The following is a 14,268-nucleotide window of genomic DNA, read 5'->3' as shown; positions in this document are numbered from 1 at the left end:
ACAATTCACGATACAATGCAGTAATGCAGCATACACACACAATTCAATAATAATAATAATAATAATTTTTTTTTTTTTTTACATTTTATTATATCTCAGTATAAGTTACATACAATAATAATATTTACAGTATTTACAATAAGGATTATACAGAATTTTTTTTTTTTTTTTTTTCTATGTCTCAGATGAATTGCATACATAGCTGCTGTGGTAATTATATGTATATAATATTTATAACGCATTACAAGTGTGTATAACAGATACTTGCAAGTTAGTAATTTTCTTCCTCGAAGCTTAGCAGAGCTTATCTGAGGAAGATAATAGATGACAGAGGGTGGTGGTTTTATGGTTGTGTTCCTATGGTGGTCACAAGCCAGGTGTTGATTTTACTCTTTGTTGGTACGTGTTTGAAAGACTTTGACGGCTATTACAGTTTAACTTTTTTTTTTTTTTTTTTTTTTTTTGTAAATAGGGTTGGATTTAGACATGGTGTGTTTGTTTCTTTGTGTTCTTGTAGTGGTAGTTTTTTGAGAGGGGGGGGGTTGTCGTGGTTTGTGTGTGTGTGTATGTGTGGTGGGGAGAGAGAAACAGGGGAATTGCTCTAATTTTCATTCTCGCTATAATATTTATATAGTGCCTGTTTCAGCTCTCTGTATGTTCCTAGGTTTCTATTGTCGAACGGCAGTTTGTTTATCATGTCAGGTACGTAGAAGTTTCGGGTGGCTTTGCCGTAGTGATTGTTGTATTTGTATGTTATGTAGTTTGTTGACTGTGGTCTTGTTATTTGATATGTTGTTCTGGTTACTCTATATGTTGGGCTGTAGTAGTGTTTTAACATGACTGTGTAGTGGCGTAAGTGTTTCATCTTAAATATTTTGTGTTTTGTCCATGCTTCCTGCATAAGAGTAGGTTGTTCCCAGAATATCAGTTTTATCATTTTATCTTGCAACCATTGTAGCCTGTTAAGTCTGTAGTCTGCGCAGAATGCGTATGATGTGATTGCATATCTTAAAATGTTTTCGCATAATGCTTTATAGATTAGTATTTTTATGTGGGTTGGGGCAATGTCTTTTAATCTGTATAGTTTGCTTGCTATTATCCTAAGCTTGGTATGTAGGTAGTTTGTATGGCTATTCCAACTTTGATCTGCATCGAAGTGGAGTCCAAGGTAGCGTGTTGTTTTCACCTGTGTGATGGTTGTTATTTTAGGTTCTGCACTTTGTGTATAGGAGGATGTATGTTTGATAGTGAGATATTTAGTTTCTATGGGAAGGGTTTGGGGGTTTTTGAATATCATTAGCTTTGTTTTTCCAGGGTTTATATAAATGCCGTTTTCGGTTAACCAGTTAGTGATTTGATTGATGTCGTGTTGCATATTTTTGTAAGCGATTTTTGCAGTGTTGTGAATGGATACTATGGCAGTGTCGTCTGCATACTGGAAGATTTTACTTTTTAGGGGGAGTTGGCTTATGTCATGTGTGTATATGTTAAATAGAATGGGAGATAGGACAGCTCCTTGCGGTACTCCACAGGTTACATGTACTTCTTTGCTGTGTGCTGATCCTATACGTGTGATGTGCTTTCTGTTTTTCGTGTATGCTTTAAACCACTGGAGTAGACGACCTCCAATTCCGATATGGGTAAGTTTCGTTAACAAGGTTTTATGTGTTAGTGTGTTAAATGCTTTTGTTAGGTCAATGAATACCACTAATGTTATTCTGTTTTTATCCAATGCAGCGTTTATTAGATCTGTGAAGTCTTCCAGGAGTGTTGCTGTTCCTTTATTTTTTTGAAAGCCATATTGTGTTTTGGGTATGATTTGAAATTTTTCAACGTATGTGGAGAGTTTCTGATGTACAATGCGCTCCATGATTTGGTTGATTACAGGCAGCGTGGCGATAGGTCTGTAATTACTTATTATGTTTCTTTTTCCCTGTTTGTGTATGGGTGTGATTAGTGCAGTCTTCAGTGTTTCAGGTATGTGTCCCGTTTCGAATATTTTATTTAACAGTTTTTGTATAACTGGAAGTAGGTCGGTTGAGTGTTTCTTGATGTCTTTTTGTCTGATTCCGTCTATCCCCGGTCCTTTGTTAGGGTTAATTTGTTGAATTGCCAGTGATAGTTCTTCTTTTGTTACTGTGGGGAACCGCATCGACTGGGTTGCTCGTGGACCTAGTGGAGAATGTTCGTATGTGTGAGGAAAGGTTGTTTCTTGTAGCTTTTGGACAGAGTTCACGAAGTGCTGATTAAAGTTGTTTACCAACTGTTTAAGGGATTTGGGGTGGCAGGCAAAGCTGTGTTTTATTGTTTCTGTGGCAGTGGTTCTGTGTATATTGTCCAGCATTTCATTAATCAGGTGCCAGGTTTCTTTTATGTCATTCTGTGCTGTTGTTAATTTGTTGCTGTAATAGTTTCTTTTTGCCGTTCGAATCTGGGTTGTTAGGAGATTCCGTTTTCTTTTGTATTCAGCTTTTAAAGCGATATTGTTCGGTGACTTCTTAAGTTGTTTCCATAGGGCATCTTTTCTTTGTATGTCTGTTAGTATGTTGTCTATTATCCATGGATTTTGTTTCGTTTGGGGGCGTATTTTTATTTTTGTTAATGCTTTGTTGTATATTTTGTTAAATGCAAGTTTAAGATTATTATATACAGCTTCAGCAGAGTCTAAAGATGCTATCTGCATCCAGTCTGTTTTTCTGGTTTCATCGTTCACTATTGCTTCGTTATTTATTTATTCATTCATTATTATTATATAATAATAATAATAATAATAATAATAATAATAATAATAATAATAATAACAAAAAGACTACGAAAATAGATAAAAATACTGAAAAACATCTGCTGCAACATTTTAGTGATGAAGAGAAATTAAATATGGAAATAAGAGAAAGATAATTCAAAACCCTAAATTAGATGCATACAAAAGTGTTCAAACCACTTTTAACTTCGAGAACTCAGAGTTGAGTTAGAAATCAAACAATTCATCACAGACTGTAAACTCCAGGTAAGAGACTCTTGAGAAAAATTAAGGGAGTGAACACATGGCATCAGTGGCAGAATCACACGAAAACTGAATACGTTAGGAAGGAAGCTGACATTTTTTGCATTCAGGAGTGTGCTCATAATACTAATATAGGATGGAATGTCATTTCTATAGAATGAGAAAGGGAAAGTGAGCAAACAGATGTCAGATACCCGGAAAAAAAGATCAAGAGGAACCAAGATCAGTTAGAAGTGGATCAGAAAACAGAAATGTAATATCAGTATTAGAGTTCCAACTTTACTTTGAAGGAAACTTTCAATAGGAATTTTGTAAGCAGTAGACTTTTCAGGTATTATTATTATTATTGTATCCTCTACACGCCTCTAGTGCATGTCAGGAATTGCTTATGATTAGCATCAAAACTATCACTAAACTAAAGTAATCAACTATTTGTTACTTTTGAATTTTTAACTGGTTGCATTCCTTAGAAATAATGCTAAAGAGTACAAGCCAAAAATAAGTGTGCTATCCAAGTGAAGGAAAATACTGTTAGCCGATGGGAAAATATCTACGTCTTTATTACAGATTCCATGATAATGTAATAAAGTCATATCTATGAAAAAGTGACGAAAACATAATGTAAAGCACATTATGACTACAAATGAATTTTTTAAAAAATTCTCTATTCTCTTTTATTTTCAAAGGGAGAAAGGAAGGCTCCTTTAGAAGCTATTTTTGTTTTATACTCCCTTGAACTTCGATGACATCAAAATTCAGTCTTCATTTCTCATACGAAAAATGCTATCTAACTTTTATTATTATTATTATTATTATTATTATTATTATTATTATTATTATTATTATTATTATTATTATTATTATTATTATTATTATTATTATTATTATTATTATATTAAAAAAATTATTATTATTATCATTATTACGGGTATTTCAATGGAGTAAGAAGACTGATCGTAGTGGGAGATCCATTTATTCGCACACTCGCCATCATTCACACAATACCTTCATAATTCGTGCGCTCATTCAATCATAAAACGCTGCCAGAGGTGGTTGCGAGCGCTTTCCATTCCACCAATTCACCACTCTTCAACAAGCAAAAGATTTCGTCCTAACACCCTTGCTAACCACACTCTTACACAACCTTCCACTGGTGACTTGCTTGTGTATTCTTCAACAACCACAAAATCTATTGTGTTGATTTCTTAATATATCTCAAAACTTCAACTCTGTATCCACAATCACATCCAAGTCCCTGGCTTCATCAGTTTCCTGCAGTTGGGTTCCATCAAAAGAGTACGCAGCTTCTGATCTCTTCCCAATGTGCATCACCTGAAACTAGGACAAATTAAATTAACAACCATTTTCCTTTGCCCATACTGCTAATCTGTTTAAGTCTTCCCGCAAGATCTGTGCATCAACTTCATTTACCTTTGCTCTTCCCAAACAACGGAATATTTCTTGTCAAATCATTTCCGATATCATTGGTATACAAATTAAACAACAGAAAACCAACTACTGGTCACTTGCCTTCTCCTGGGCTCAACTCCTCCATAAATCTCCCTTTGATATCTGTCCATCGGCCGCCTAATAATCCAAATCACCAAATTCATATCCATCCTCATTTGTTTCAATTTATACAATAAAGTTCTACGTGGTATATTTTCATGCTTTTGCAAAGTCTAGCCATACCACTGAGTAGCTATTTTCCTTATACAACCCCATTGTCACTTGATTGTAAAATAGTAAGCAAATTACTAAGCCTATCCTTCAAAAAACCATGTTGTCCCTTATAGAGTATCATATTATTATCCACCAAGTACTGAATTCTGTCTTCTGTCAAATTTTGTCCAATTTCTTCAATAACTTAACTGCCACTCCTGAGATGCTTATGGGCCTATAATTTTCTACTTCTGTCTTGGAGTCTCCTTCATGCAATGGGACAATTTTGTCCTCTTTCCATTCCATTGCCACCTTCCCAGTAGTGAGTCTTAAATTAAACAGCTTGGCCAAGGGAGCTGATAATTCCCTTGCACATTGCCTACACGGGCTGACATGCCATTTAATCCCATGGCTGTGATCGTATGGAGGTTCTGCCATATTTTAAGCACTTCCATTCTCCTATTAATGTCACATTTAGCACTGCAATATCACCGCCTAGATGGCACACTCCTGCAAAATAGTAATTCAACTATTTGTGTTGGTTCTGTGGCTTTCCCACCATTAGCACCTTTCAAAGTCACTCTTCCATAGTTGTTCCTCCTTTTACTTGCCACATACCGAAAGAACTCCTTAGGGTTTCTTTTGACTTCAACAGCTAGCTTTCTCACATAATTAGCTTTGAATTTCCTTACCATACTGGTCACTCTTCTTGCCAGCACCTTATACTGCTCATGGGCATGCTGATCACCTGTTTGTGTATAATCCCTCCACAACCTTTTTCTTTGTGTGCAACTCTTGCTTAATGAAGCTATTCATCCTTCTTACTCCTACTTAATTCTTAATTTTCCTACTACTTTATCCTTCTGACTAGGTATAAGCTCAGACACTGGTTTTTTTTCAAATACCACTTGACTGATTTTCCCAAATATCCCACACACCAACAACATCTCTCCCATCCAAATTCTTATGTTATTGCTCTGCCTGCTGAAAGCTATCTCTTCAGATCGTCATAACCTACTGCTTTGTAGTTCCACACATATAATCCTTCTTAATAGAAAATTCTGTATACCTAGCAATCATCTCCCAGGTCAAGACAACATGATCACTTTCTCCAAGCTGAGGCAGCATAGCTAGATTGCATAGCATTAAGGTCTCTGATGCAATGATCAGATTCAGCACTCATGAGCCTCGTGTCTCCTCCATCACATGTTGCCTCAGATAATTATCCCTCAGAAGCTGTATAAATTCCATTTCCTTCTCTGCTGGTGATCATATCCGCTCCTAATCTATGTTACCATAGATGAAATCTCCATAATAATTACTTGACTTGTACTCCTCATGCTAATTTGCGAGTATATGTTAGATACATTCTTCCCTATATCCATAATTAGTTCTGTTGGCCTCTATCTCATACCTGTTAGCTTCAAATTAGCAGCCCTCTGAATTCCTGTTATCCTGATTTACTTCTATTCTTTTTGGCTTAATTCCTCTGCTATCATTAGCAAAACCCCTTCCCCATCCTATTTCTTCTGTCCTTTCTGAAGACACTATATCCCTTGCATTCTATTCCAATGACCATATCATCCTCTATCAACCACGTCTTACTAATGCCTATAACATTTAGCCAAGTTGTGCTAACTCCTCAACCTTATTTTAAATAATTCTGTCATTTGTATACATAAACTGCAATACTCCTTGATTCCACCACCTCCCTTAGACTTTGTGTTACTTAGCCCGCTAAAGTTAACGTGGAGTGCTGTATTTTGCATCACGTGATCACTCTCCCACTTACTAACTTCTAGGTTGCCTGGATCCACGCTCTTCTGCATCCCTCCCCCCTAAACATTCTAGTTTCCCTGAGTTTGTATTTCCGAACTCTCACTTAACAACACTTTCTTATGACTCCTGACATCAAATCCATTTAGATACAAGCCAGACATCCTATATAACTGCTTCCATCCATCAAACTCACTCCACATATCCACAAACTCTACACCATTTCCTCCTTCACAATCTTCACACTGACTCATTCGCGATCATAGCTCTCCGTCTCAGTTCGCATCTATCGATAACTTCCTTTTAATTTCCTTTGTCTGATAATACTCATATCTCTAGAGAAGGTAATGCGTTTCTTTTTCGTTTATTCTGACTTACGCTTGGAGTCTGTCCTGTTACGAACACATCATTCACAGCCTCTACTTCAAAATTTAAAAAAATATATATCTTCGTGTCCTTTAATGATACTATTTTTTTCCTGCTAATACTATATAAATCCCCAATTTTTCTTCTTAGACTACGGTTCTCAAATTTCTGGTAATAATGACCGAAAAATCTTCCCCAAAATGTTTTATGCACAACATAATTAACAGATGAACTTTGACTCACATTCAATCACGTTCTACAGGTATTCACACAGCTGCTAGTCTGTTGTACTGGATTTCATTGTTTCCACATTTTTCTCTAAGGGATGCAGCTACTTATAAGCATCCAGTTTTCATTTTTCCCATGGATTCTGATCTCCAGTTGCTCAAGAAATATAGCAACAGTTTGTGTTTCTCCTGAACCACCTGTTCATGCATGGCACTGCTATTATATTGGTATGAGGAGGTACAGCTTGTAGAGGAATGGGAGTAAGTAACATCTGACTAATAGTTTGGCTAGTCGGCAAGGAAGGATAATTAGTAGCATCGAACAGAATAAATGGTAAGGAACCAGTATACTTCAGTGGTGCAACAAACATCATGTTTTCTATAACCTGTAACTACTCTTTAAAAACCCTAACCTACATAAATAGGGGTGTTTGACACTCAACAAGCGGGACATTCCAGGTCAATAATCAGTGACACCATACTGAGATCAAAGCGCAATGAGTCAACTGCAAGTGCTCTACCGTAGTACACACCCTACCCCACTCACTAAACGTGACTTTCGAGTGCTACGAAGGATAAAATGAAAAAAAAAAATAATAATAATTAATAATAAATAAAATAAAATTACAATTCCACGGCCGCTTGGAAATATGTGTTATGGAGGGACGTACCATGCCACACTCTCTACCGAGCAGATGAACGTCTCTTACCAGAGTGCATAACGCCAATTATGAAATTCGGAGGTGCCGTGTGATGGTATGTTCCAGTTTTTCCTGGTTTTGCTTCAGACCTCTGTTTGTAGAGCCACAAACACTGAACACCAAGATGTAACTTAACATTCTGGACAATACAATACTTCCTAGTTTGTGGCGCTTATAAGGAACTGACTATTATCTCTTTCAGCAAGACAATGCATGATGTCATAAGACTGTTGCTGTAACTGTGTGGTTTGTGGACATGAACGTCTCCGCATTGACTGGCCTTCACAAAGCCCTGATCTCAACCCTATTGAATATCTGTGGGATGAACTGAACGTTGGGTCAGATCCAGTAGGCATTATGTAGGGATTCTTCCAAAATGTCTATTGATCCCTATTGTGCGCTTGTGAAAAGTATGCCCATCATGATTGTTACATTCATCGCTGCGAAAGGAGGTCCTACATCTTGTTAAGGTGGGCGCAAATGCTGTTTGTTCATCACACTACTGTGTCCGCTGACTTCTAAACAGTGTATATTGACACCTGTACACCGATTACGTTTCTGAGAGGTGGAATTAATTAATGGAATTAATATTTAATTCATTAATTTCATTGCTCAGTGCTTTATTTACATTAATCTACATAATTTATTAAGTTATGTGATATTTTGCTGGATTCAGGTCTACACTTTTAAAGCAAAATAAATCACATCATGCATAAACACTGAAACCACATATGCAGAAGAAAAATTCAAAGTGTAAATAGAAGCAGAAAATTTCAAATGCATTATCTTATCTTCTTCGCATAATTTACATTTCACCTCACTTGATCATGACTGGCTTCCAATGAATTTAAGAAGTTTTATTTTCAACCAGGAGACAGCATCTCATGTAATTCATTTAATAAGTTAATTCATTCGTAGACTATATGTCCCTGTCCAGTGTTGCATTCAGAATTTAATCTTGGGGAGGCCGAGTTGAGTAGACGATTTGAAAATACACATTACGCATCGCATACGACCTGTGACTGAGCATCTGCAATGATCACCAATACATAATACCCATGATCTCCTCTGGGCCGGCTCGGACAAACGAAGTAGCGCTCGGTCCCGAGCACTATTTCGTTCGCCTTGTGTTCACAGCGGCCGAGAGCTATAGGGTATTCCCACCTTATGACCGCTAATTCATAAATAGTATAGAAATAAAAGACACGACACAACATAAATAAAAAACTGAATTTTAATTAGGAAAAGATTTTTGGAAAATTTTCTAGTGTTTTTTTTTTTTTCCTTTTTCTTTGGAGGGTGCCAGGGCTACTTGGCCTCCCACTTTGGGTGAGCTACTGTCCCTGTCAAAGTTTGCACGAATGTACTCTCAAAGTTATGAGGCGCTGGTGTTGGAATTACTTCACTAATTTCAATCTATAACAACGGGTAGCACTATTCAAATTCATCTGCGAACGCAGAGTAAGCTCTCCTTTATAAAGGAGAGCTTACTCTGCTTCCGCAGATTATTTTGAAATAAATAGTCACGTATTCTCAAACAACATTTTATTTTGTATATCTTGAAAGTCAAGTCATAACCATTCTTATAAAAATCAGATTCCTTCAACGAAAAAAAAAAAAAAAAAAAAAAAATCAATTTAACCAGATCGATTTTCATTCGTTTCAATACCAACTGTAAATAAAATAAGGATGCAGCTGTAAAAGAATATATGATTATTTTGGCAATTTATAAAATGAATTATCTGAGTGCAGTTATATACTTGAACATACATGATGAAAAAGCTTTCTGATAGTGTTTTTAAAAAACACAATTATTTTGCGAAGACAGAAACTACTGAATTATTTTTATGGATAATTTATATAAATCATCCTCCTCCTTCATAATGAACAATACATGAAAGTAAATGCGAACTATTTTTTTTTTTAAATTTTGTGATGTGTAAAATTGAAGATAAGTGAGCAGAAAAAAAATTAAAAAAATGGAGAGAAAGCGTTTTATTATATCATCAATTACAATCGATCAAGATAGCTTTGCAAGGAATTCAGGTGGTTGTACTACAACGACAATGTTGCATTCTGTAGAGTATGAAAATATTCCTAATAGTATAACTAGATAAACTGCGCTTTACAACTCATATCGATCATGTGTGCTCAAAAGCAAATAGGGCAGCTATACCTTATTTACTGAAGCGTTGTAGTCGGCTAAGCACAGAACTTAATCTATACAAGATGCTGATCAGACCAGTCCTGATGTATGGCTCACCAGCGTAGTTACAGCAGATCCAAACGTTAGCAAACTAAACAATCCAAAACAAATGTTTACGAATAGCCTTTAGCGTACCGTGGTTCATAAGAAACATATTCTTATGAACCATGCTTCAGCGAGAAGCCGATATCCATGAAATCAAAAGTTTCCTTCGCCAAGAGGCTGCAAAATTCTTTGCAAATGCTGCTATCCACCCTAACCCATTAATTAGTCAAGCGCTAGACTCCAATAAGCATGGCCCTGTAAACGCAAACCATACTGAACAGGTAAGTTTTTTCAATGCCACTGCCTGAGGCCCAAAATGGGCGAGTCAACGGCTCAATAATATTTCAAGTTCAACATGATCTACCACCTAGCGGTAGACAAAAACAAATATTTTAAGACAAACATTCCCCCCGAAATATAATTACAGATTAAAAACAAATTATAAATTATACAAGGAGATGGGCTTTGCATTATGGGAGATACTAAGGCAAGTGATCAGAGCTTACTCCACCTTTACCACGAGTTGCCTCAGACCTGAAAATACTTCAGACGCAAACTTGGCTTACTTGGGAAAAAAGGATTAAAACCATGTTTATAAAATTGCTTGGTGGGCGAGCCAGGTGCTCAATAATATTCCTTAATCCAGAAATTTCGCTGCAAATCAGACAAAAGGATAAAGGACCACAGGTCCAATCAATCCATCTTGTTAGAACAGTTAACAGTGACAGAAATCCTAGATAATCATAATGTGTTCGAGGCCTTTTTAAAGTGGAGACATTTAGGTTTCGTGTGACATTCACTTTTTATAAAAAATACTCTGACGTAGACTTGGCCAGAAATTGCCCGTGAAATGCATCTCTGGCTGCTTTCCAAAGAAAACGGATTCTAAAACGTTTAAACACATGAAGTGAATTTCTTAATATTGCCTATTATAAAGCTAAAACTGAGAACTAGTTATCACTTCATAGGTCCAGTACTAGGACAGAATCAAAACGATGTGAAATGTAAAGAATTTGTGTCAGTTTCTGTTGATGTCGTTAAACAAAAATTAGTTAAGTATATCAAAGACCCATGCCCGGGAGTCTCCTAGATGCTTCTACAGATATTTCAAATGAGAAGAAACTCGTCCATTATATCAGATGCAGTGATAAAAATCGAAACCATTTAATTATATAATTCCTCTTCAAATCTCTGCAGTGCAATTGGATAGATATATGAAATACGGTGATGAAATAATCATGGAAGACTGGTAATTGATTAGCAGGCAGTGAAAGAGAGAGAGATAGCAGCAGTAGTACACTGGGGAAAAAAAGCAGTGAACTAATGGCAAAATTAATGAGAATATCAGATCTTGAATTTGGCTGTTTTAAAATATATTAAAGATGTTCTTTTTGTTCGTGAAAAGGTGGTGTATGTGTATATCCACATTGCCCTGACAAAAATATACAGACACTCCTAGATATATAATGTACTGGCCTCCAATAAAGCACTGCATGGGATCTGCCTCAGTTGCCTCAGTCCTGAAGATACTTCAGGCATAAACTTTGTTTGCTTACACTTGGATAAAGGATTAAACTAAATTTATTATAGTCTAACCAAGTGGAAGAAAAACTTCCAACATCTTTCTCTAAATCCAGAGGAATTTAATAATAAAGTGAGGCACCTTTTGGCAACTCGTATAGGTAAATATGACTTCATTATTTCCACCTTAGTATTACCACCTTTGGGTCTGGCTCCTACCGACGAGACCTCAACAAAGGTTGAAACCGGTCTGGGTAGTGGCCCTTCCCTTAATGCATAGCATTATACATTATGGGAGATACTAAGACAAGTGATGTGAGCTTGGTCCACCTTTACCACGGGTTGCCTCAGGTCCTGAAGATACTTCAGGCGCAAACTTTGTTTGCTAACACTTGGATAAAGGATTAAACTAAATTTATTAATGAAAAGAAACTGGCTCTGAGTGCTAAAGACAACCCACAAGAATTTTATCGATATACTGCAAGTAAAAGAAAGAATGAATATGAAAGAATAACTCTTCAAAATCTCGATGATGTGAAGACTGCAGATGCAGAAGAGATTTTTCAGTTAATTAGTGCCCATTTTGTTAAAAGCTATCAAACTGGTGTAATCAACATTGAGCTCACTGTTACTTCTTCACTAGATGAAGAAACGCAGGCGTGGAAGGAATGTATGGTAATTCCATTGCACAAGGGTGGTGCAAAGACTGATGTATCTAACTATCAACCAATTAGTATCTCAGGAGTGGTGGTGAAGATTTTGGAAAAATTGGTTAGAGTTCACATTTAGGAATGGGTAGACAGTAAATCTCTACTTTGCAATGAACAACATGGGTTTACTAAGGGAAGGTCATGTTTTAGCAACTTGCTCAAATTCTATACCAATGTTACCAATGCTGTCAATATTTATAACTAGACAAGGGGAAATGGATACACCATGACACTTTTGGATTTTGCTAAGGCTTTTGACAGAATACAGCATCGCAGAGTGCTACATAAATTGAAGAAAATCGGTTTGGGTTATATAATATTAGCATGGATAAGAGGATGGCTGACTGACGGATATCAATAAGTATCCATCACCCAGCAATTATACAGCGCATGTGAGTCTGCAAGATTTAAGGTAACTAGTGGTGTACCACAAAGATCAGTGCTTGGTCCATTGTTATTCAATCTGTACAGTAATGATATTGGAAAGGATTTGACAAGCGACATACAGATAATTGCTGATGATGCAAAGATAGGTAGGGAAATCAGCAATTATAGGTAGGGTAATCTGCATATTGCTGATATGCAGTACTTGCAGAATGATTTGTATAGGCTGGAATTGTGGGCATGGGAAAATGAGTATCATTTCAATATCAGTAAATGTAAAGTCATTCACTTCGACATGATTAGATATAAAATGTCTTATTATATTGGTGGGATTAGGCTAGAAGAAAACTGATGAGGCCAGGGATCTTGGAGTGTTAATAGACAGGAAGTTAAAGTTCAGGGGCCATGTGGCAAAGATTGCAAATACACTCAAAAGATAATTGCAGTGCTGAAACAAAGTTTGATATGTAAAGATAAGGATTTTATTTTGCCTCTTTAAAGACCTTGATAAAACATCGCTTGGGCTATTGTGCGCAGGTCTGGTCTCCTGGTTTCCGTTGTGATTCTGATATATTGGAGAGAGAACAAAGGAGAGTGTTAAAAGTGATATCAGGATTGTGGAATACTGATTCTGAAAACAGATTGAGAATTTGTAGACTGCAGACAGTAGCAAACAGGAAAAAGAGAGAAGGGAGATATGATTGAGACTTACAAACTTCTGAAAGGGGTCATACAGGATTTCAATTGATGAAACTTTTCAATTTATGAGGGTGGGGAAAGGACGAGAGGACATTCTTGGAAGCTGAGAATGAAGTTACTAAGAAGGGTTGTGAGTTCAAGCAGTGTGAAAAAATCAGGGCCGGTTTTAGACTGTTAGACACCTGCGTGCTAAAGATAATTGGCCACCCTCGAGGGTAAGACCACACTAGTTTTTTTTTTTTTTCCGAACATGTACAGCAGTGAATAGAATATATGCAAGAATGGTGATGGTGATAGCCACGTTGAAAATGTTCTGTACAAATTGGAAAAAATTTGTACAGAACATCACCATTCTTGTGCTCATGTTCTATTAACTGCTGTACATGTTAAAAAAAAAAAACTCGTGTAGCCTTACCCTAACAATGCAGATCGCGAATAAATTTACAGCATAACCCAGAATATTCCATTAGTACGTTTTTATGACAGTAAAATGTAGCCTAATTGACAAAGGAAAATTCATAAAATATTTTATATACTGTAGGCTATTTATTTTAATTTTATAAAAATAGAAAAAGTACAATGAATGTATAACTTATATCAAACAGATGCAAAATGTTCAACTTCCCAAACAGATGCAATCATTACTCCAGAACATTGCTCTTCTTGCGTTTTTATTTGCCAATTCATCAATAACATGTGATAATTCTAATTTTTCAGACAAATCCTTTTCTATTGCTAGCAATCCTAAATCACTAAATCTGTCTTGGGTCATTGATGTTCTTAAATATGTTTTTATAAGTTTGAGTTTAAAAAAGCTCCTTTCACCTGATGCAACACTAAAGGGTAATATGAGGAAAATTCTCAAAGCTATAAATGGATTTGGAAATGATGACATCAAGTTATTTTTTGCAATATATGTCAAATTTTTTAATGGGTCAGTTTCTGTAATGCCACCGCTAAAAGTTCT

The sequence above is a fragment of the Typopeltis vanoorti genome, chromosome 17, assembly GCF_054136105.1.
Source record: "Typopeltis vanoorti isolate ZY-2024b chromosome 17, IOZ_Tvanoo_1.0, whole genome shotgun sequence".
Taxonomy (NCBI): domain Eukaryota; kingdom Metazoa; phylum Arthropoda; class Arachnida; order Uropygi; family Thelyphonidae; genus Typopeltis; species Typopeltis vanoorti.
The sequence above is the reverse complement of the archived record's forward strand: the minus strand, read 5'-3'. Positions refer to the sequence as shown.